Genomic DNA, 18215 nt, shown 5'->3' with positions numbered 1-18215 from the left:
AAAAACAGCCCAGCATCTTGGCAGGTACCTGTAGTTCCAGCTACTTGGGAGGCTAAGGCAGGAGGATCTCTTGAGCCCAAGAGTTTGAGGTTGCTGTGAGCTATGATGCCACTGCACTACCAAGGGCAACAGAGCTTGTGATTCTGTCTCCAAAACAAACAAACGTGTGTTCTGTAGTGGTAGACTTGAAAGGGACCTTAGTGGTCATTACATCCTATGTCCCACTTTACAGATGAAGAAACTGAGACGGGCAAAACGTAAAGAGTCTCTGCCAGTAGGACTAGGTCTAGAACTCAGGCCTGTTGACTCCCAGACCATGTGGGAAGAGACATTAGTTCATTTAAAAACTAACCACTGCTGCTTTCATAACATCAGCACCCGTTGTTTCAGCTTCCGCAAGGGAGAAGCTATTAATTTCTCCTTCATCAAAGCTGAATTTCTGGTCCATCTGAACCTTGTTTTCTTCCTGATTGCAGCTATCTAAACCACTAAGGCCGAAGGTTGGATGGAAACACCTTTCTGCTACAATACAATAAATCACCCCACCCAAAGAAAGAAAAAGTGAAACGATCACCCAGAAAATGGCCAAATTTGTTAAATCTTTGCTGAACTCCATTCCACCTTGGTGTGGAAGCCTGGAGCCCGTCAGACACAGCCGCAGGCGTGTGAGCACTGACTGCCACAATCGTCCGGGTTCTTCCTTGCCTGGGCAGGAGACCAACCGTGCAGCAACTTGAGAGACAGTTCAACTGAGCGGTGATTTTATGACCTGTAAAATGGACAGTAATTATAATCCTTTGGGAAGTTCTGAGAAACAAACCGAAGGTTGAATACCAAAGATCTTCCCTAAGGAAGTTTAGTTTGCTCTCATTATTACTGCAGTTGCATTTGCAAGGCCAGGATTGCCTATGTTTTTAACCGCGCCCCCACTGGTGTCCCAAAGTGCCGGGCTGTCGGGCGTCTTGGGAGCCCGCGCAGCACGCATGCGCGCCGGGGGAGCCGCGGCCCCTCATAAGAGCTCCGAGCAGCGCGGCCGAGAGCCGACTCCGAGCTGGCCCGGCGCGGCGCTCCGCTGCTCCAGTAGACTGCGGGACTGAAACTTCTGTGGGAGGCTCTCCCGGGGGCACACCCCCAGCGGGCGCAACGGCGAAGGGGAGAGGCGGACCGCGGTTGCCGGGCGCCCGTAAGACCACGCTGCAGCCGGAAGGCGGAGAAGGGGAGCCTGAGCGAGCCGCTTGCCTGGATCCTCGCCCAGCAGCAGCCGCGGCTGCCGCCAGCCGGGCAGGCTCCCGGGAGTACGGCTGGGGGCGTCCCCACCCTCGCCCGCGTCCGGGACGCTCCCAGGGTCGGAACCGCTCCCGCGGCGACGTGCGCCGGGAACCTTGGCCGTCGGCCCGGCCGACCGGAGCGTCGGGGCTGCAGCCCGAGGGCTGCCCGGCAGCGCGGCTGGAACCATGCGGACCGAGTTCGCGGCTGAGGAGGCTGAGTGCGGCCGGCTGCTGCACTTGCTGCCCAGAGCCCTGCACGCGCTGCCTGCTTTCCTCGCCCCTTCTCGCCGCTGGAGAGAATAAAGTAGGCAAGACTCGCACCCACTGTCGCGTGGGACCCCGGGGCTTAAACCCTGCCACGGAGACCTGCCCCTACGTCCTCAGCGTTGTGCCCAGCGGTCAGCCGGCTCAGGTAAGCGTCCCCTCCGGGATGCGCGAGGAGGGCTGTGCCGGGGGTGACGCTTCCTGGGCCTGCGGGAAGGCTGCCCTCGGGGCTCTCTGAGCTGCACCCCGAAAATTCCGTCCACGACTGCCACTCTTAAGGCAAGCCCTATCGGGGACGAGGCCACCCGGCTGAAGAAGGGAATGGCTTAGGAGCCCCAAGCCCTGTAGAAGGGAGTTGCCGGAGCGGAAAGCATTTTCAGACAGCGAGGAGGCCCGGGGTCGCCGGGGCCGCAACTTTTGGGAGACTGCTCAGCGCCCTCTGGAGACGCGCCGCCCGCGCCCAGGGTGGTGCCATGTGGGGCGGACGCCGTTCGTTCGCCGCCTCCTCCCGGAACCCAGCTTGGCTCCTGCAGCTGCTGCTGGCCGCGCTGCTGGCTCTGGGGGCGTGGGCCAGCGGCGAGTACTGCCACGGCTGGCTGGACGCGCAGGGCGTCTGGCGCATCGGCTTCCAGTGCCCCGAGCGCTTCGACGGCGGCGACGCCACCATCTGCTGTGGCAGCTGTGCTTTGCGCTACTGCTGCTCCAGCGGCGAGGCACGTCTGGACCAGGGCGGCTGCGATAACGACCGTCAGCAGGGCGCGGGCGAGCCTGGCAGAGCAGACCAAGATGGCCCTGACGGCTCAGCAGGTAGGGCGGCCTTGCGACCACAGGGAGGACCTGGGAGCTTGGAGAGGGGAAAGGAATTAGAAGCACTGACATTTTAGGAAAGGGCCTCAGACAAGGAGGCGGAGCCTGCGTTCTAGCCCATTTATTAATTTGTGCATGGGTTACCACCAATTCAACCTCCCTGGGTCTCAGTTTCTCCTGTCCGCTAAAGGTTGGGTTGGCGCGGGTTTTCCAAAGAAAATCACACATCTAAGGCAGGGTGGGCCACAAACATTCCCCACATGCAATCTGGCCAGGGTCCTCTGCCCCTCCAGTGTCTCTTATCTCCATTGGGGTTAATGTCTTGGGGGTACCCAAGGAGCGGGGGTATCCAAGAGGACCTGGGAGGGGTGCTTCCTTAAAGGTTACTGAGAAGGAAAACAGCTTCTCAGGGCTGTCCCATGGGTGATGCCCCGTACCATGCTGGGGGGACGAGGAGGGGAGTCAAACCCTCCCAGACTCGGATTTGGGGCAGCACCTTTCCCCTGCCACAGCCAGGTCCTTACCCTGGGAGGCTTAGTAGGTGTAACGTCCAAACTGTGCCCAACCTTGTTCTTTGTGGCTTTGATTTTTTTTTTCAATTATGTATACTTTTTCAAATTGCCAAAGCTGAACATAAATCCATGAAAGAATTTGGTAGATTGCACTTCTGCCACACCTAAGAAACCTTTCCAGACTGCCTCCCTGGAGGGTCTGCAAATTGTGTGTGTGTGTGTGTGTGTGTGTATTTAGTTCTGGGATGGGTAGGGGTAGGAGGTAAGAAGTACAATGCAAACATGTCCCAGAGGGGGCGTCTCCTTTTTCTGCAGCCCTGTTGTGTTGTGTTAACTAGAGGACTTTCACCAGCACCTTGCTGCCCAGAATCGAACTGCCTGGGCTTTGGCCTGGTGCATTTGCTGAGCTGCCTCCAGGGGCCTGGGGAGAGACAGCTCTTTTCAGCGCCTTTCCCTTTGCAGTGAAGCATTTTATTAGCATGCTACTCCTATTGTTCCACTGCCTTGAATCTGAAGAGAGGAGAACTGAGGATAATTCCAGAAGAGGTACCTTCTTAAAATGTAGGCTTAGCCCTGCAGAGTGTGTGGCCACAGAATAAAGCCTTGAAAAATGAGCCAAAGTCTGAACTGCTACAATGCAGTGTCTGTTAAGTGGGGCTCATTAGTGGTCTTTTAAAAGGTTAGGATGGCTTTGGACAAATCAGTAGCCAGCAGACATCTCATGATGCTGTGCATAGTGACATGGTGCCTTCTTCGTTCCACTTAGGAACTTTTCCCCCTGAAACTCTATTCCTTTCAATTCTCTTCAGCAGTGCAGAAAGACAGCATGCCTAATTAGTCCTGGGGGCTTCTAGTAGTACTGCATTCTTTACCCCTGTGTGGTTATTTACACTTCTAATTAAAAATCCTGGAAAGAGAACAGTTATTTCTCCAGAAAACTCATTATATGGACTAATACTGATTTCAGCTATTTTCTGCTAAAATGTTTGGTACTTTTTTCTGTTTTTTTATTATTTTTTACCTCTTGGTAACATATGTAGGGCTGGTGTCATAATTTAGAGAATTAAATATTTATGGCATGCATAGGAAAAAGTCCTGCATCCAGTTCTCCGGTGAGCCATAGTTAGCTGGAAGTGATGGTGTAATTAGAGCAGTGCTGCTGCTGGGAACCAACCCTGCTAAAAGATGCTGTATATAGAACTCACTCTCTTCAGCACTGAAACTCCAGGAAATCTTGCACTGTCGGCCTTTAGTTAAATACCTGTAAAGTATGTTTTACTAATAATGCATTATTTCTCCATGATACCATGTGGTACTCTATTTTAAATCTGCTGCCTCCAGAAATGCCAGAATAGTCAGGAGGAGCATAATTAGAAAGCCTCCTGCTCTACTGGACAATCAAAGAGTATTCACAAATCTGACCTCAAATCCGTGGAGCTCCTTCCTAAAAATGCTGCTCTGCCCAAGTCTTCACTGGCACAGTGCTTTGCCATGACCTCCAGTAAGACCCAGTCTAGCCCTATCCTCATGTATTTTCCCAAAATGTAGTCAGGGAGATGAGCCAAGAACACACCAGAAAACACTGGGATCTTGGTAACCCAGGGAGGAATTCCACAGAAGTGGCTCAGAGGCATACAACCTGCCCCCTTTTCTCACCTGACTCCACCCCATCAGCCTGTGTGTTACATTTCTAAAGCCTTGTGCTGGCATTCCCATAGCTCTCAAAGATTTTTTTAAAGAAAATAATTTTAAAATGGAGTTTGCTACTAGTTTAAGTGAAGTTTTTCACTTTTCTTCCTGCCTTAGAATCCATCTCGTGATACAGTCATACTTAATAAAACACTGAAACACTGAAAGCTTTTTCTTTAAGTGTGGAAGTAAGATAAAGAGGCTTATGATTATTGCCTCTCCTCAGCATTGCATTGGAGTTTTTAATTCATGTGATAAGACAAGAAAATAAAACAAGAGGTATAGTTGTCCCTCTGTGTCCGTGGGGGATTGGATATTAAAATCCATGGAGGCTCAAGTCCCTGTAACTTGTGCATATCCTGTCATATACTCTAAATCATCTCTAGCTTACTTATGATAATTATTTGTAATTTACTAAGATAATTTTAATGCTATTTAAACAGTTATTACAGATAATCCCTGAGTTACAAATATCTGGCTGGCATATGATTCATGCTTCCTAATGGAGGCTATTACAGGTAATAGATAAATGTACCATTTTAGCTTACATATAGTTTAAACCTAAGGACAAACCTACAAAACCTATGTCATTCATAACCCAGGGACTGCTTGTTTTGTTAAGAGAATAATGACAAGAAAAAAGTCTATACACGTTCAGTACTGATGCAACTATCCTTTTTCTTTTTTTCCAAATATTATTGAAACATGGCAAGTTGAATTTATAGATGTGGACCCACAAATAAAGAAGGTTGATTTTATTTATTCTCTCTGGAAAGAAAAAAAAATCAGTTTTAAATCCTAGATGACATGAGTGTATCCATAGACAATTTTAAAAATTCTATTTTTAAAATATTATGTTAACAAAGAAAATTTTTAGTTTGCTTCTACTGTTATTTTAAAAATAAATAGATTTAGAAAATATGAAAAGATCATTTTATAATCATATCAGACATATTAAAACACTTGAATCAATCTAACCAGTAATGTATCAAAGTCTTTCTCAAAGACTTTTTGAGAAAAATTATAATACTTTATTGAAGATATGAAGAATCTCTAAATAGAGAAATATAACATGCTCATTGAGAGGAAGAGTAAATACTGTAAGGAAGTCAACTCTCCTCAAATTGATTTATAGATTTATTGTAAACCCCAAGCAAAAGCATAAGAGGCTTGTTAAACTATTTCTAAAATATATACAGAAATACAAAAGGCCAAGAATACTGACGACACTCTTTGATTTATAGTGGTTTCAATTTATCCTGCTCAAGTGAATTTTTTTATAAATAACCTCTGGATTTCTAGGCAGAATCAAATCTTCTATGGAATCTACAAAGAATGAAAATATAAAAGCTTGTGGCTCATGCTTGGAGTCTAGTATTCTGGGAGGATGATGCGGGTGGATTGTGTGAGTTCATGATTTTGATATCAGCCTGAGCAAGAGCAAAACCCTGTCTCTACAAAAAATAGAAAATGTAGCCCAGCTTTGTGGTGGGCACATGTAGTCCCAGCTAATGAGGAGGCTAAGGCAGGAGGATCACTTGAGCCCAGGAGTTTGAGATTTCAGCTATGCTGACACCATAGCACTCTACTCAGGGCTACAGAGTGGGAAAGAAAAAAAAAGTGTTTGTGGTATAAGCACTCATTTTAGTTATATGTTAAGGAGTTTCTAAACATGGAGCATTTATTGACAAAGACTGTATTTTCCTCGGAACTAAAACCTAGCACAATACTTAGCAACTTAGTGACATCAGAGTCCGTCAGACATGGAGTAGAACTGGAGCGGAGAGTCAGAAAAGGAGTGGGGAGATATGGATTGTAATAGAAATTTTAATACATTTTTCCAATTTCCTTCCATTTCTCATCTCTCCTTGCATAGTATATAGTTGTTACCGTGTGTCTCAAAGCTGGGTTGGAGACACTGTCTTGGAATAAAGTGAGTATTCTTTAGGATTTGTCCTCAATCCTGTATAGTTGTTCATATGCTGATTTACCTTTAAGCTTTAGAAAACTAATAAGCATTTTTTCTCATTTCCATATTTTACTCTCTTTTGTTTTGCATATTTGAATGATAATTTAAAGTATCTGGTGACTTTAGGATATTTCTTTCTCTGCCTTACATTTGAAATAGATCCATTTTAACATGGTATTAATTGATATCTTTCCTTTACTATTGTTATCTGAATACAGAATTATAACAGAAAATTCAAATGCAGGAAAAGGAGGAAGTACATATAGTCAATGACTTTTAATGTTAATGATACAGACATTTTACTGGTTGTTCTTTCAGTTTCTGTTCTATACATGCTTTTTCTTTTTTCATAAAAATAGAACCATAAAGGACCTAGTATTTCATAACTTAATGTTTTTCACTTAATTGATCCTTAATCTTTTTCCAATATCTTTAATTTTTATACCTTAATAAACGACTATCATTGGGCGGCGCCTGTGGCACAAGGAGTAGGGCGCCGGTCCCATATGCCAGAGGTGGCGGGTTCAAACCCAGCCCCGGCCAAAAACCACAACAAAAAAAATAAAAAATAAACAAATGACTATCATATTTCATCACACAAATGCTTATTATTCACATTTACTTTTAGACTTAATGTTTTAACTTTTGTTATTATAAATAACATACAACCAATATTGTTATGAACATCTGTGTAATGTGTATTTATAGACATGAATAATACTTTCCTTAGATTGTTATAAGAATGGAACTTCTGGTTAGTTACAAGAGTTTTATATTTTATGAAGTTAATAATTTAAGGGAATATGTATATATGCATACATTCACAGCTGGGGATGAGTTGTTTTCCAGCTTATACTCAAAAAGCTTATGAGAAAAAATAAATTTGTATTAGCTTGTCACCTTTGAAGAATTTTAGTATATCACATATTTTTTTCTCTGATGCTTAGAGTTGTGACTCCTGCCATCTGCCCAGCATCAACTTAGTCGGGACTGAGGACTTTTACCAAAAAGATTTTATTAGTAATTCGTAAGGCACACTAATTTTAAGTGTATGAATGTGACATAAAAATAGAAACAAGTATTTTCTATAATTTAAAGGAAAGAAAACTATTTTTCCCTTTTATTATTGTTATATTATCATTTCTCAGTAAGAGTGATTATTAGATCCATAATCATTTATCATAACTCTTATTTACTTATATGTTTGTTTGTTTATTTCAAGTTCAAAGCCAACTTAGCCAAAAAGCAGAGGTATCCTTCCTGGCTCAGGATGTACCAGGCTTCTTCCCTCCAGCCCCCAGTGTGTTAAGAAGGATCCCAGGAGAAGGAAAGAAGCCACTGGTTTTCACTTTTGCTTTTCTATTACTCTGCCCAGAGGGTATGATGGAGAAGGCATTCCTATGCTTTTCCATTAGGGAAGAGGAGGATGTAGACAATCACTGCTTAAGTGCCAGGTATAAGCCCAGGCAGAGAGATAACAAAATACCTCTCAGAGCAGCACAGGAGCTGGCCACTACCCCAAAGGGTATAGTCCTGACAGAACCAGCATGGAAAGACTCTTTGAACCATACAGAAATGCCTAACATTGCAGCCATTGCATTGATGTCAACCATAAGGGAACAGTTACATGAAAATACATTGAAGCTTTGAAAGTTTAAGGTTCCCAGTTTTGAGCTGATTCCTTTCTTCAGTATCTCCTGCATGATCCCAGGAGACCTTCCACATTCCCTTGGCTCCCCAACCCCCAGACAGAGGAATCATTTGACTAACAAGTTACTTTTAAGGAGCTTGGAGGATTGCCATAGACACATATCAAAAAAATACCTTAAGAATGCAGTCCCTAACCTTTAGTGTATGAGTTTGTCCTCGGCCTATAAGAAACTGGGCCACACAGCAGGAATGAGCCAAGCTTCATCTGTATTTACAGTTGCTTCCCAGCACTAGTCACTGGCTGAGCTCCACCTCCATCAAGGGCAGCATTCCATTATGGTAGGAGCAGAAACCCTACTGGGAGGTGCATGTGTGAGGGATCTAGGTTGCGTACTCCTAATGGAATCTAATGCCTCCCCCTCACCTCACCCCACTTCTCCCATCTGTAGAAAAATTGTCTTACACAAAACTGGTCTCTGGTGCCAAAGAGATTGGGTACTACTGCCTTGAGAAATAGTAATTTGGGGGTGGAGGCAAGATGGCTGACTGGAGCCAGCTTTCCTCAGAGGCCCCCATCCAGAAGGAGAGTTAAAGGACAGAAGTTTAGCAAGTAAGCTGATGGTTTGGAGCTGAGCCAAGAGAGAAGGTTGAAGAATGTACATCAACCCTGCTGAGGCGAGCTGCAACCCCGAAGAAATAAATACTAGGTACAAAATCCATTACCAAGCAGATGAGAGTCTCCTCTCCCATGAGAATGGCTCATAGTATACTTTCTACAAACAAGCGAGCAGAGTTCAGATCTCTCAATATTTTATCCCACAGGAGGACCCTCTGAAAACCAGAACTCCTTCCCCAGAGAATACCCACTAGTGTGTCATGGCACTCTCTTTCCAGGCATACAACTGTATATTTTCTCTACCTGCAATTCTGCACTCCCAGCAGACCCCTCCACTCTCACCCCAAGGTCTGAAAGCCTGTCCCGCATAGAGTCCAGATTCTTGGGCATTTTCTTGAGAGGTATGGACAAGGCATGGGCTGTTGCAGGTCTTTGCTGATTCTGCAGCACATGTGTGAGGAGAGGACTGTGGACTGAGGGAGCCATATAGCAAAGGTAGAAGTGGTGCCTCATGGCACAGAGCAGCAACGGCAGTAGCAGCGGCAGTAACAATAGGGCTCACACCCCTGGGGATATTTTAGAGAGACACTCCCCTCGTCTCTTGACAACCAGAGAAAGCCAGGCCTCTACTCTGGTGCCAGCCACTGGCGGAACAGATCTGGGATGGAAATGCAGGCCCTGTGAGTAAAGGGTATGCCTGAGACAGTACCGGCCCAGGCAGGGCATGGTTGGACAGAGACTAGAATATGCATGCACAGAAATGGCATACTCCCAGGGCAGGACTGAATCAAAAGTGCTGCTTTAGTGAGCCTAAGATGCACCCGGCCCCCAGAGTGGAATGGGGGAATTCCCCAGGGGAACATAGCTGAGACAAAAGCAGCTGGGGCAATAGCACCAGCCCAGGGAGAGGCAGGAACAGAGAGCTGAGTGTGAGCTCTAGCCATGCCCACTCCAACACAGAGTGCAATAGAGGCAGAGATGCCAGCTCCAGGAGAAGTGGCATAATGGCAGGGCACAGGGCAGGTTCAAGTCACAGTTTATGTGAACTCAAACAGAGCCTGGCCCACAGGGAATATAGGCAGGACAGAAATACTAATTCTACAAGAATATAAGTGGTAGCTACATCAATCTGGGGAGGACTGGAACTGAGTGAACCACCCCAGCTTCCATTAAGCACCCGAGGTTGTCAGGCTTCAGCTCTCCCTACCGGCTGGTGGCAGAGTGCAACGGTCTGGCTGAGGAGACATAGATCTTTCTCTGACACAGGCAGGTGCAAACCCCTAGAGCATCTGCTCATTGAAGGGAACTGGGTCACACCCCTGAGGGGTTATCAGTGACTGGGTGTGACAGAGATGTAAGGGGGGGAAGGAGGCATCAACCTTCTCAGACTAATTTATTTGCTAGGTGGGTCCATCTGACTCCTCAGAGCACCGGACTGAGTCAAACTTGAGCTGCCAGCAGAACCCTCCTATCTAGTTACTGGAGACCTTTTGAACACTCCCACTTGAGACTGGGTGCTGACTGGGACAGCTGATTTGGAACTCTTGACTTGGGCCAATCACAAGAGGACTATCCAAAGTGGTACCCTGGGTGTGTGGTTGTGGGAAGATTTGATTTTCCTTTTCCATTTGTTGCCCATGGGGTGGCGGGGTGACTTAGTTGTTGGTATTTTTCCACAGCTGAGACGTTAATACAGAGTTACTGATTCACCAGGATTTGACAGAGACCAGCTGAAAATAATAGAGAGCCACTTAGCCCCACCACACCAAGCAGGTCCCCAGTGTCTCAGGCTGTAGCACTATACAGGTCCTTGGCAAAGCTCTAGGGGAAAAGGTACAGACACCAGTCCCAGCTCTTTGGTAAATGGCTGGTTAATCCCTACTCCAGGAGCCCCCAACTAAACTTCACTTTAACTGCTCATCTAGCCAAATGGTGTAAAATAATCATCTGGTGGAATCAGTGGAAAAACTCTGGCAACATGAATAATCAGAGTAGATCAACTCTCCCAAGGAACAACATGGTGGACACACCAGAAGATCCCATTCATAAACAGATGGCTGAGATGTCAGAAATAGAATTCAGAATTTAGATTGCAAATAAGATTAATAGAATGGAGATAAATTTGGAAGTATAAATTCAAAAAGCATTTCAAAATTTGCCACAAGAATTCAATGAATTCAAAGACAAAATCACCAAATATTTTGACACATTGAGACAAGAACTTGCAGGGCTCGAAGATCTGACAAATACAGTAGAATCCCTCAGTAACAGAATGAACCAGGCAGAAGAAAGAATTTCTGACACTGAAAACAAAGATTTTGAATGCCCAAATGCTCAAGGAGGAAGACAAGTGGGGAGCAAAAGTGGATTATTCTCTCAGAGAGCTCTGGTATAATTCATAGAAAAGTAATATTCACCTTATAGGAATTCCTAAAGGTGATGTGGTTGCTCTGAAAGGCCCAGATGCTCTACTCCATGAAATAATCAAGGAGAACTTCCCAGACATGCTAAGAGATTCTGAAATACAGATAGCAGAACACCAGCACTATTCAAACTAGATAAGGCTTCTCCCAGACACATTATAATTAACTTCGCCAAAGTTAATATGAAGGAGAAATCCTGCAAGCAGCCAGACATAAGAAAACCATAACCTACCAGGGAAAGAAATATTAGAGTGACTAGAGATCTCTCTGCTAAAACCTTTTAAGCAAGAGGATAGTGCTCATCGACTTTTAATCTCCTAAAACAAAATAATTTTCAAACCAAGATCCTATATCCAGCTAAACTGAGTTTCATTTATGATGGAGAAATTAAATACTTTAATGACATTCACATGTTGAAGAAATTTTCCATAACTAAACCACCTCTCCAGGATATTCTCTGACCTATCCTCTAGTATGACCAGCGCAATAATCTACCACCAAAGTAAACTCACTCAGAAATTTTTGATCAAATTTCAACTTCAACAGTGGTGAAAGGATTAAAAATGTCCACTAGACTTTCAAAAAACTTGATAACCAAAATTCTACCAGGCTTATCAATATTTACAATTAATGTGAATGATTGAAATTGTCCTATAAGGAGGAACAGGCTGGGTGACTAGACACAAAACTCTGGCCAGACATCTGCTGCATACAAGAATCTCATCTTATCTTAAAAGATAAAGTTAGAATCAGGGTGAAGGGATGGTCATCTATATTTCAGATAAATAGAAATCAGAAAAAACAGGTGTTGCAGTTTTATTCGCAGATATAGTAGGATTTAAACCAACAAAATTAAGGAAAGATAAGGATGGTCACATCGTATTTGTTAAGGGCAACATTCAACATGATGAGATTTCCATTATTAACATTTATACAGCCAACCTGAATACACCTCAGTTTTTAAGAGAGACTCTAACAGACCTGAGCAACTTGATTTCCTACAACACTGTAACATCAGAGATTTAATACTCCTTGGCAGTGTTGGATAGATCCTCCAATAAGAAGATGAGCAAAGAAATTTTAGACTTAATCTTAACCATACAACATTTGGATTTAACAGACATCTACAGAACATTTCATTCTAACAAAACTGAATACACATTCTTCTCATCAGCCCATGGAAGATACTCCAAAATTGATTGCATCATAGGTCACAAGTTTCCTCAAATTTCCTAACCTCAGCAAATTTAAAAGAATAGAAATCATTCCTTGAATCTTTTGGATCATGATGGAATGAAAATTGAACTCAGTAACAATAGGAATCTCCATACTCATACAAAAACATGGTAGCTAAATAACTTTATGCTGAATGATAGCTGGGTCATGAAGACACCAATTATTCACAACTTCTGGGATCCTGCAAAGGCAGTTCTAAGAGGGAAATTTATAGCACTGCAAGCCTTCCTCCTGAGAATAGAAAGAGAGGAAGTTAAAAACTTTAATGGGACATCTCAAGCAACTGGAAAAGGAAAAACATTCCAATCTCAAAACCAACGGATGAACAAAAATAACCAAAATTAGAGCAGAATTAAATGAAATTGAAAACAAAAGGATTATACAACAGATCAATATATTTAAAAAGTTGGTTTTTTGAAAAGATTAATAAAATAGATAAACCTTTGCTACACTAACCAGGACAAAAACAGTAAAATCTCTAATTTCATCAATCAGAAATGGTAAAGGCAAAATAACAACAAACTCCTCAGAAATTCAAAAAATTCTTAATGAATATTACAAGAAACTCTATTCTCAGAAATACAAAAATTTGCAGGAAATAGACCAATACCTGGAAGCACACCAGAATGAAGTAGAAACATTAAACAGGCCTATAGCAAGTTCTGAAATAGCATCAACTATACAAAATCTCCCTAAAAAGAAAAGCTCAGGACCAGATGGCTTCACAAACCTTCAAACAGGAACTAAAACCTATATTACTCAACCTTTTCCAAAACATAGAAAAAGAAGAAATACTACCCAACACATTCTATGAAGCAAACATCACCTTGATCCCAAAACCAGGAAAAGACTCAATAAGAAAAGAAAATCATAGACCAATATCACTAATGAATATTGATGCAAAAATGTTCAACAAAATCCTAGCAAACAGAATCCAGCAACACATCAAACAAATTATACACCACGACCAAGTGGGTTTTATCCTAGGGTTGCAAAGCTGGTTCAATATACATAAATCTATAAATATAATTCATCACATAAACAAATTAAAAAACAAAGACCATATGAATCTCTCAGTTGATGCAGAAAAAGCTTTTGATAATATGCACCATCCTTTCATGATCAGAACACCTAAGAAAATGGGTATAGAAGGGACATTTCTTAAACTGATAGAGGCCATCTACAGCAAATCCACAGCCAATGGATGGAGTTAAATTGAAATCATTTCCACTCAGATCAGGAACTAGGCAAGGTTGCCCATTGTTTCCACTGCTTTTTAACATTGTAATGGAAGTCTTAGCCATCGCAATTAGGCAAGAAAAGGTGATCAAGCATATCCATATAGGGTCAGAGTAGATCAAACTTTCACTCTTCACAGATGATATGGTTGTATATCTGAAAAACACCAGGGATTCTACTACAAAACTCTTATAAGTGATCAAGAAATATAGCAGTGTCTCAAGTTAGAAAATCAATACACATAAATCTGTAGCCATAATATATACCAACAATAGTCAAGCTGAAAAAACAGTCAAGGACTCTATTCCTTTCACAGTAGTACCAAAGAAGATGAAATACTTGGGGGTTTACCTAACAAAGTACATGAAAGATCTCTATAAAGAGAATGATGAAACTCTAAGAAAAGAAATAGCTGAAGACATTAACAAATGGAAAATCATACCATGCTCTTGGCTGAGAAGAATCAACATTGTTAAAATGTCCATAGTACCCAAAGCAATATACAATTTTAATGCAATCTCTAGTAAAGCTCCACTGTCATACTTTAAAGGTCTTGAAAAAATAATACTTCGTTTTATATGGAATCAAAAAAAACGTTGAATAGCCAAGACATTACTCAGAAATAATAACAAAGCAGGAAGAATCAAACTACCAGACTTCAGACTATGCTAGAAATCAATAGTGATCAAAACAGCATGGTACTGGTAGATCAATAATGATCAAAACAGAGAAGTAGATGTATGAACCAGAATAGAGACTCAAGAGATGAACCCAACTACTTACCGTTATTTGACCTTTGACAAGCCAATTAAAAACATTCAATGGGGAAAAGATTCCCTATTTAACAAATGGTGCTGGGTCAACTGGCTGGTCATCTGTAGAAGACTGAAACTGGACCCACAACTTTCTCACCTTTAACTAGGATAGACTCTCACTGGATTAAAAATTTAAATTTAAGACATGAGACTATAAAAATAGTAGAACAAAGTGCAGGGAAAACTCTTGAAGAAATTGGCCTGGGCAAATATTTTATGAGGAAGGCCTCCCCCGCAAGAATAATTGAAGCAACACCAAAAATATATTACTGGGACCTGATCAATCTAAAAAGCTTCTGCACAGCCAAGAACACAGTAAGTAAAGCAAGCAGACAGCCCTCAGAATTGGAGAAGATATTTGCAGGTTATGTCTCTGACAAAGGTTTAATAACCAGAATCCACAGAGAACTCAAACATATTAGCAAGAAAAGAACAAGTTATCCTATCTCAGGCTGGGCAAGGGACTTGAAGAGAAACTTCTCTGAAGAAGACAGGTGCACGGCCTACAGACATATCAAAAAATGCTCAGAATCCTTAATCATCAGAGAAATGCAAATCAAAACCACTTGGAGATATCATCTAGCTCTAGTAAGATTGCCCACATCACAAAATCCCCAAACCAGAGATGTTGGTATGGATATGGAGAAAAGGGAACACTTCTCCACTGCTGGTGGGAATGCAAACTAATATGTTCCTTTGGGGAAGATATTTAGAGATCACTTATGGATCTAAAAATAGACCTGCATTTTTATCCTTCAATTTCTTTACAGAAGGCCAAAAATAACTTTATAACAAAGATATTTGCACCAGAATGTTTATTGCAGCCCAATACATAATTGCTAAGTCATGGAAGAAGCCCAAGTGCCCATCAACTCATGAATGGATTAATAAATTGTGGTATATGTACACCGTGGAATATTATGTAGCCTTAAAAAAGATGGAGACTTTAACTCTTTCATGTTTACATGGATGGAGCTGGAACATATTCTTCTTAGCAAAGCATCTCAAGAATGGAAGAAAAAGTATCCAATGTACTCAGCCCTACTATGAAACCAATTTATAGCTTTCATATATAGCCGAGGAAGAAGGGGAAAGGGAAGAGGGAGGGGAGGGGAGGAGCGGAGGATGGGTGGAGGGAGGCTAATATATGGAACCACACCTATGGTGCATTTTACAAGGGTACATGTTAAATTTACTAAGTGTAGAATATGAATGTCTTAACACAATAACTAAGAAAATGCAGTGAAGGCTATGTTACTTTTTTAAAATCTTAAAAAAAAAAAAGAAATACTAATTTGTTTTTTTCTCTTAATAATGTTGTTGTTCACACATAAGTAATGAGCAGCCTAGTAGTCTGAGGTCACTGGAGCCATTATGAAATAATCTAGTCTAGCTAACTGCTTTAGTGCATATTGATAATAAATCTGTAGCCAGTATGGCCAGAAGTTTAATACAGATGCCTCCTAGGCATTTCCTTACTCTTCCTCTGCATTAACACAAGCTGTGCTAATGCAAATTAACAGATAAGATAAACAGAAATTACCTTGGTATTTACCATTACAGGATTGGGCACAAATTCCCAGACCCGGAAATAGGCAATGATTTTTCAGCCAAAGTCTCTACCAGGCTCATATGCATAGTTCAGTCAACCTAAGAATCACGATTTATGTCATTGTTTCAGAACTATGTCTTTACACAGAACAAATAGTTATGGTCAGATTTTTCTCTGTGTCAGTGATTTCTATTCAAAACTTTTTCCTGAAGAGAACTTTGTATTTACAAGTATGTAGTCTCATTGAATAGCTCACTAACTGTATGAACCACTTCTGTTTGAGAGTGGACTGTTATCTCTGAAGGCACTGAATGCCACCACAAGGAATGGGTGACCAGGGTCCATTGTTTGAGTGGTTTCTTTAGTTCACAGGACAATATTCTGAGGAGCATATAAGAAAGAAAGTCTCAACCTCAAGTAATTAAATATCTTCACATGAGAATAAACATGGACAAATATACTTTGTTAGTTGATAGAGTTAAATGAATATTTCTTCTCCTTGTAAATAAAAAAGACTGAAGTGTTTCTATGATATTTTTTTTTTTTCCTTGCAGTTTAGTCATCTGGCAATTTGGGGAAGCATAATTAGCTGGCTGCTGTTTTTTGCAATTTACTCTTACGTCTGGCCTATCCTTCCTATTGCTCCCGAAATGACAAGACAGGTTAGTTCTCCTGACCATGAGTGTGATTTATATTCCTCATGAAAACTTATGTTCAGTAACAATAAAAGCTGATGTTACGTATTTTCAAAATAATTTGGGAAGAAAATATAAAGTACATACAATGAGAAGTAGTGGCCAATCCAATTAAATTCTAGAGTAGTTATAATGAGATTGCTGCACCTAAGAGCTCGTTACTTTAAACTAACTGAACTAGAATAATTACTGTTTCCAAAATGTGTATGTTTTGCATATAACTGAAAATTTATAATAATGTCTTAATCATTTAAAACAACTAATGTTCTAATTATACTTCTCAAGTAAGTGTGCTATATGCTCAAATTATTTGGTATTTGCTAATGCTTCCATGGTAATCAAGAAAACATTTTTGCCAAGTGCATTGGGACATGCTTGTAATCCCTGCTACTGCAAAGGTTGAGGCAGGAATATACCTTGAGCCAGGGAATTGAATGTTGAAGTGCTCTATGATTGCCCCTGTGCATTCCAGGCAGGGCAACATAGTAAGATGCCATCTCTAAAAAAATAAAATGAAATGAAATGAAGTTAGATTAAAATATAATAATAAAATAACAAGCATTTTAATTTAAAATGTTTAATAATTGGAATAGCCATTCTTCAGTGCTCCAGATAGACTACATTGTATAAGCTCCCACATATTTTAAAGTTACATGGAAGCTATTATTTCACTTATGTTAAACCTCAAGGTAAATATTTTATAGGTTTTTATGAGTATCTATACATTTTAAAATTCTACTTTCTTTATGCTTATTGTGGGGGATTAGATTTTCAGTGCTTTCAAAATGCATCAGAGAATTGCACTGTACTAGAACTAGAGGCAACTGTGCTACAAAGGCATTCTGTTACTAACTGAGGAAACACAGGTCCAGTGTTCTTCAGCTCAATCCCTGTGGTCTGTCCATTGAACTTCCACCCTCACCCTTTATACCCCCACTCTGTTCTGTGGAAGTGGGAAATGGTTCTGTACTTCAAGCCTAGGGTAGCCCACCGTCAGTAAATAAAAATTGTGAGATTCCTGTTTTAGCCACAAACAAGTGGCCAGTATTGAAATAGGCTGACAAAAGCAACTATGAAAACTGAACAAAATAATAAGAAAATAATTCCCTAAAGGGATTAGCATGGCATGCAAGAAATCCTTCATTTTCTTATCCAGTGTAACAAACAGACTTCCTGCACTCAACTCCATTCATACTGAAGTTACCCCAGTTGGCTTACTTTTATTTTCCATATAAAACTCAAAGTTTTTAGTATTCTTTAATTTTGATTCAAGATACTTGAGATTGTATTTGAGTGACAAGAGGACTCTTGGCTTTGTGAAGTGCATTAGATGGAACTAGTAACACAAATCCATGCACAGATGACAGGTCAGGAAATCAATCTATGTTTTAATTTGGGTCAATAATAAATTTAATGGATTGAAACAGAAAGAAGAGATGTTTTCATTTGCTCTGATTATTCATTAAGAAAATCATTATTC

Source organism: Nycticebus coucang, chromosome 15 (genome assembly GCF_027406575.1).
Source record: "Nycticebus coucang isolate mNycCou1 chromosome 15, mNycCou1.pri, whole genome shotgun sequence".
Lineage (NCBI taxonomy): Eukaryota > Metazoa > Chordata > Mammalia > Primates > Lorisidae > Nycticebus > Nycticebus coucang.
The sequence above is the reverse complement of the archived record's forward strand: the minus strand, read 5'-3'. Positions refer to the sequence as shown.